Raw genomic sequence first — 6,878 nt, 5'->3', positions numbered from 1 at the left:
GGTGTGTGTTATGAAATGACGTGATTGAGACAGTAGGAAGAGATGTTGTGACAGCAGAGTGTGATACTGAGGAAGAGAAGAGGCTTTTGCCTGTGCTAGGCTTAGTCTTAGACTGGCTGTGATTTGTGTCAGGTTTGTGAATGAGCTGAAGGGGTGCTAGTGACATGTACTTGTGTCAGTGTAGTTGTGGTTTTGGTGTGCTTGCTGAGTTGTTATTAGAGTGACATTTTAGATGTGCATTGGTGATGTAAGGGATAGGTTTATTGCCAGTTTTATCATGTTCTGTTGTGAATGAAAGAGAGTGGAGGAGAACTGCGTAAATGGACAGCATAGTTTTTGACAAGTGGGTGCAGATATGAAGCGAAACTTGTGTAGGTGGCTGAGGGTATTAGCAGCTGATGTGAGACATGAGAGAGTGAGATTGCGAAAAAAATGTGGAACGCTTCACGATTTTGCGTGTCATCCTTGCGCAGGGGCCATGCTAATCTTCTCTGTATCGTTCCAATTTTAGTATATGTACCGCCGAAGCGAGTACATTCGAGGAGCCCTCTGAAATTGTATATATAGTTATGGCGTCGCGTCAAATATGGTTCGGCTTGGACGTAGCTTTACGCAGCTCTGGCGAGGAACACAAGGCCTGCCGAGTGCTAATCTGTGAATTAATTACTGCGAGGTGTCGTTCTTAGTAAGTGGCAGCTCTGTTAACCGTATTATTTGGCAGTATTGGATGTAAAACTTAGATCGTAGAGTCGCTTGCTCTCGCAGCATCCACCCAGAGCAGCAGCAGCAGGTTCACACAGCTGCCGCTAGGCGGCAGCAAGACATGATGGCACGTATTGTCGCCATGTTCTCACATTCCGAGTTTAGTGTCTTATAGGCATACCTATGAAACACACTTCTCTAATGTGTGGGATAAATGGCGCTGATTGGAGCTGGTAGCAGGTCTTGAAGACTCTCAAAACAAGCGAATATTTTTGCGAAACTGTCTTCACTGCTAACACAAATTGCATTACTCTTTCAGTGGTACTTTCTCACGATACTAATCGATTTAATGACAGAGTGCAAGGCAACTTTTAACTCACACATCAAGTACAGCACAAGAAGACACAGTGTGTGACCATCTAAATTATTGAGTAACTCCTATTCATCCAATGGCGCCAGAAGACAATAGTGACTGCAAAAAGAGACACAGTAGCCTCACGAACCATTAAAAACACCATTCATATTGCACACTTTGAAACACAGCAGTGTAGGTCACTACTAGCGCATGGATGGGTGAATGCGAGTTGTGTAAGGTAGTAGTAGGAATGATGGACATAGTTCCGTTTTCAGTACAATACCAGGTGATATATTTGTGTTGATCCAAGTTTACACAGGGCAGGTCTACTTGGCAACAGTGAAACACTGTGATGGAGATGTGTGAATGAGCCTAAAATGTTGAGGGGACATGTGGTGAAAGAAACCAAGTTAGCATTGTGTTAGTAGCTGTAGTTATGTTCCTGTGAAATGTCAGTCAGATGTAATCCAGTTTGGTGAATGTTGTTATTACAGGAAGAATTGCTAGTGCAAAACAAAGAGTGATAGATTTAGTATCTGAAAGCAGTTAATAACTGAGTAGCTACTGGTGTCATGTGACACAAACTGGTTTGTGATGTTGCTGTCTATTCCAAAATCCTGAAGCTAGCTAGTGTTTTGTGTCTTGACTGCCTCTGTATCTGCTTATGTGCTAGAGCTTCTGTGTATGTGACATGATGAATATTGCATGCAGGGTTTGTCCAATCTTTCTGCTAGACACAGGATGAGAGGTGCATCAGCTGTAATTGTGAACAGCATCGACTTGTATGACATTGATGGGATTCAAAGTGCTGTCAAAATAGTAGAGCCTCACATCTAAATACTATATGTTAATACTAGCATACTGGTCTGCTTTCTAAACACTTCAGTGTTGTGGTATTCATTGGCTGACACTTTTGAATTTAATTTAGGTAACTATATGTAGTGGCAGATTGCCAGACATGTGGGAAAATACTTTGTGCGTCACACCAGTGAAATTTGTACATGACTTGCTTGTGCACCACAGATTTGCTGTAATAGTTGGTTTTTAGGTGAAGGGCAGTGGCTTATTACACAGGCAGATATGCTTCAGTTAAGAATCTGATGAGGTGTCACCTGCAGTCTGTATTATGAGGCTGCAGCTGGATAGCAAGGCCACTAGGAACGTTACTTGAAACATAATGTTAAATGAACTTCTTGTAAAGGGGTAGCTTGCACACTTAATGATTAAAGAGACATCTTCCTTCACATGTTTATTTATGGTGCTGAAACAATTATGGCATCAGCTGCAGCCATGAAGATGAATAAAGTTAAATGTTGTGGGTCTGTGTGCAGTCAGTATGTGATAGTGGCATACAGGCACCAGAAGCTTTGTAGGCGTTAGAGAAAAATAAATATTAGGTAATGCAAGCTAATTTTAGAGCGCTAGAGTGTATTTAAGCAGTAGTGTGAGTGAAAGTATGTGAGTGAGAAAGATTTGGAACATGCAGCTATCTTGTGTAAAGTTGATGTAAGGTTTCCAAATGTTGTGTGTGGCAGTAGGTGTGTGTTATGAAATGACGTGATTGAGACAGTAAGAAGAGATGTTGTGACAGCAGAGTGTGATACTGAGGAAGAGAAGAGGCTTTTGCCTGTGCTAGGCTTAGTCTTAGACTGGCTGTGATTTGTGTCAGGTTTGTGAATGAGCTGAAGGGGTGCTAGTGACATGTACTTGTGTCAGTGTAGTTGTGGTTTTGGTGTGCTTGCTGAGTTGTTATTAGAGTGACATTTTAGATGTGCATTGGTGATGTAAGGGATAGGTTTATTGCCAGTTTTATCATGTTCTGTTGTGGATGAAAGAGAGTGGAGGAGAACTGCGTAAATGGACAGCATAGTTTGTGACAAGTGGGTGCAGATATGAAGCGAAACTTGTGTAGGTGGCTGAGGGTATTAGCAGCTGATGTGAGACATGAGAGAGTGAGATTGCGAAAAAAATGTGGAACGCTTCACGATTTTGCGTGTCATCCTTGCGCAGGGGCCATGCTAATCTTCTCTGTATCGTTCCAATTTTAGTATATGTAACGCCGAAGCGAGTACATTCGAGGAGCCCTCTGAAATTGTATATATAGTTATGGCGTCGCGTCAAATATGGTTCGGCTTGGACGTAGCTTTACGCAGCTCTGGCGAGGAACACAAGGCCTGCCGAGTGCTAATCTGTGAATTAATTACTGCGAGGTGTCGTTCTTAGTAAGTGGCAGCTCTGTTAACCGTATTATTTGGCAGTATTGGATGTAAAACTTAGATCGTAGAGTCGCTTGCTCTCGCAGCATCCACCCAGAGCAGCAGCAGCAGGTTCACACAGCTGCCGCTAGGCGGCAGCAAGACATGATGGCACGTATTGTCGCCATGTTCTCACATTCCGAGTTATAGGCATACCTATGAAACACACTTCTCTAATGTGTGGGATAAATGGCGCTGATTGGAGCTGGTAGCAGGTCTTGAAGACTCTCAAAACAAGCGAATATTTTTGCGAAACTGTCTTCACTGCTAACACAAATTGCATTACTCTTTCAGTGGTACTTTCTCACGATACTAATCGATTTAATGATAGAGTGCAAGGCAACTTTTAACTCACACATCAAGTACAGCACAAGAAGACACAGTGTGTGACCATCTAAATTATTGAGTAACTCCTATTCATCCAATGGCGCCAGAAGACAATAGTGACTGCAAAAAGAGACACAGTAGCCTCACGAACCATTAAAAACACCATTCATATTGCACACTTTGAAACACAGCAGTGTAGGTCACTACTAGCGCATGGATGGGTGAATGCGAGTTGTGTAAGGTAGTAGTAGGAATGATGGACATAGTTCCGTTTTCAGTACAATACCAGGTGATATATTTGTGTTGATCCAAGTTTACACAGGGCAGGTCTACTTGGCAACAGTGAAACACTGTGATGGAGATGTGTGAATGAGCCTAAAATGTTGAGGGGACATGTGGTGAGAGAAACCAAGTTAGCATTGTGTTAGTAGCTGTAGTTATGTTCCTGTGAAATGTCAGTCAGATGTAATCCAGTTTGGTGAATGTTGTTATTACAGGAAGAATTGCTAGTGCAAAACAAAGAGTGATAGATTTAGTATCTGAAAGCAGTTAATAACTGAGTAGCTACTGGTGTCATGTGACACAAATTGGTTTGTGATGTTGCTGTCTATTCCAAAATCCTGAAGCTAGCTAGTGTTTTGTGTCTTGACTGCCTCTGTATCTGCTTATGTGCTAGAGCTTCTGTGTATGTGACATGATGAATATTGCATGCAGGGTTTGTCCAATCTTTCTGCTAGACACAGGATGAGAGGTGCATCAGCTGTAATTGTGAACAGCATCGACTTGTATGACATTGATGGGATTCAAAGTGCTGTCAAAATAGTAGAGCCTCACATCTAAATACTATATGTTAATACTAGCATACTGGTCTGCTTTCTAAACACTTCAGTGTTGTGGTATTCATTGGCTGACACTTTTGAATTTAATTTAGGTAACTATATGTAGTGGCAGATTGCCAGACATGTGGGAAAATACTTTGTGCGTCACACCAGTGAAATTTGTACATGACTTGCTTGTGCACCACAGATTTGCTGTAATAGTTGGTTTTTAGGTGAAGGGCAGTGGCTTATTACACAGGCAGATATGCTTCAGTTAAGAATCTGATGAGGTGTCACCTGCAGTCTGTATTATGAGGCTGCAGCTGGATAGCAAGGCCACTAGGAAAGTTACTTGAAACATAATGTTAAATGAACTTCTTGTAAAGGGGTAGCTTGCACACTTAATGATTAAAGAGACATCTTCCTTCACATGTTTATTTATGGTGCTGAAACAATTATGGCATCAGCTGCAGCCATGAAGATGAATAAAGTTAAATGTTGTGGGTCTGTGTGCAGTCAGTATGTGATAGTGGCATACAGGCACCAGAAGCTTTGTAGGCGTTAGAGAAAAATAAATATTAGGTAATGCAAGCTAATTTTAGAGCGCTAGAGTGTATTTAAGCAGTAGTGTGAGTGAAAGTATGTGAGTGAGAAAGATTTGGAACATGCAGCTATCTTGTGTAAAGTTGATGTAAGGTTTCCAAATGTTGTGTGTGGCAGTAGGTGTGTGTTATGAAATGACGTGATTGAGACAGTAGGAAGAGATGTTGTGACAGCAGAGTGTGATACTGAGGAAGAGAAGAGGCTTTTGCCTGTGCTAGGCTTAGTCTTAGACTGGCTGTGATTTGTGTCAGGTTTGTGAATGAGCTGAAGGGGTGCTAGTGACATGTACTTGTGTCAGTGTAGTTGTGGTTTTGGTGTGCTTGCTGAGTTGTTATTAGAGTGACATTTTAGATGTGCATTGGTGATGTAAGGGATAGGTTTATTGCCAGTTTTATCATGTTCTGTTGTGAATGAAAGAGAGTGGAGGAGAACTGCGTAAATGGACAGCATAGTTTGTGACAAGTGGGTGCAGATATGAAGCGAAACTTGTGTAGGTGGCTGAGGGTATTAGCAGCTGATGTGAGACATGAGAGAGTGAGATTGCGAAAAAAATGTGGAACGCTTCAAGATTTTGCGTGTCATCCTTGCGCAGGGGCCATGCTAATCTTCTCTGTATCGTTCCAATTTTAGTATATGTACCGCCGAAGCGAGTACATTCGAGGAGCCCTCTGAAATTGTATATATAGTTATGGCGTCGCGTCAAATATGGTTCGGCTTGGACGTAGCTTTACGCAGCTCTGGCGAGGAACACAAGGCCTGCCGAGTGCTAATCTGTGAATTAATTACTGCGAGGTGTCGTTCTTAGTAAGTGGCAGCTCTGTTAACTGTATTATTTGGCAGTATTGGATGTAAAACTTAGATCGTAGAGTCGCTTGCTCTCGCAGCATCCACCCAGAGCAGCGGCAGCAGGTTCACACAGCTGCCGCTAGGCGGCAGCAAGACATGATGGCACGTATTGTCGCCATGTTCTCACATTCCGAGTTTAGTGTCTTATAGGCATACCTATGAAACACACTTCTCTAATGTGTGGGATAAATGGCGCTGATTGGAGCTGGTAGCAGGTCTTGAAGACTCTCAAAACAAGCGAATATTTTTGCGAAACTGTCTTCACTGCTAACACAAATTGCATTACTCTTTCAGTGGTACTTTCTCACGATACTAATCGATTTAATGATAGAGTGCAAGGCAACTTTTAACTCACACATCAAGTACAGCACAAGAAGACACAGTGTGTGACCATCTAAATTATTGAGTAACTCCTATTCATCCAATGGCGCCAGAAGACAATAGTGACTGCAAAAAGAGACACAGTAGCCTCACGAACCATTAAAAACACCATTCATATTGCACACTTTGAAACACAGCAGTGTAGGTCACTACTAGCGCATGGATGGGTGAATGCGAGTTGTGTAAGGTAGTAGTAGGAATGATGGACATAGTTCCGTTTTCAGTACAATACCAGGTGATATATTTGTGTTGATCCAAGTTTACACAGGGCAGGTCTACTTGGCAACAGTGAAACACTGTGATGGAGATGTGTGAATGAGCCTAAAATGTTGAGGGGACATGTGGTGAGAGAAACCAAGTTAGCATTGTGTTAGTAGCTGTAGTTATGTTCCTGTGAAATGTCAGTCAGATGTAATCCAGTTTGGTGAATGTTGTTATTACAGGAAGAATTGCTAGTGCAAAACAAAGAGTGATAGATTTAGTATCTGAAAGCAGTTAATAACTGAGTAGCTACTGGTGTCATGTGACACAAATTGGTTTGTGATGTTGCTGTCTATTCCAAAATCCTGAAGCTAGCTAGTGTTTTGTGTC

General features: G+C 42.1%; 3 non-coding genes across 3 annotated transcripts; all 3 read right to left on the bottom strand.

Moving 5' to 3' along the window:
- Positions 1-428: 428 nt before the first annotated feature.
- Positions 429-535, bottom strand: LOC124620817. Its single transcript, XR_006980340.1, has one exon. It is a non-coding gene; the product is annotated as a U6 spliceosomal RNA (small nuclear RNA).
- A 2,487-nt stretch (positions 536-3,022) lies between these two features.
- LOC124620881 lies at positions 3,023-3,129 on the bottom strand. Its single transcript, XR_006980395.1, has one exon. It is a non-coding gene; the product is annotated as a U6 spliceosomal RNA (small nuclear RNA).
- A 2,478-nt stretch (positions 3,130-5,607) lies between these two features.
- LOC124620877 lies at positions 5,608-5,714 on the bottom strand. The gene has a single exon (XR_006980391.1). It is a non-coding gene; the product is annotated as a U6 spliceosomal RNA (small nuclear RNA).
- Positions 5,715-6,878: the final 1,164 nt, after the last annotated feature.

This window comes from Schistocerca americana, chromosome 6 (assembly GCF_021461395.2).
Source record: "Schistocerca americana isolate TAMUIC-IGC-003095 chromosome 6, iqSchAmer2.1, whole genome shotgun sequence".
NCBI lineage: Eukaryota > Metazoa > Arthropoda > Insecta > Orthoptera > Acrididae > Schistocerca > Schistocerca americana.
The sequence above is the reverse complement of the archived record's forward strand: the minus strand, read 5'-3'. Positions and strand labels throughout refer to the sequence as shown.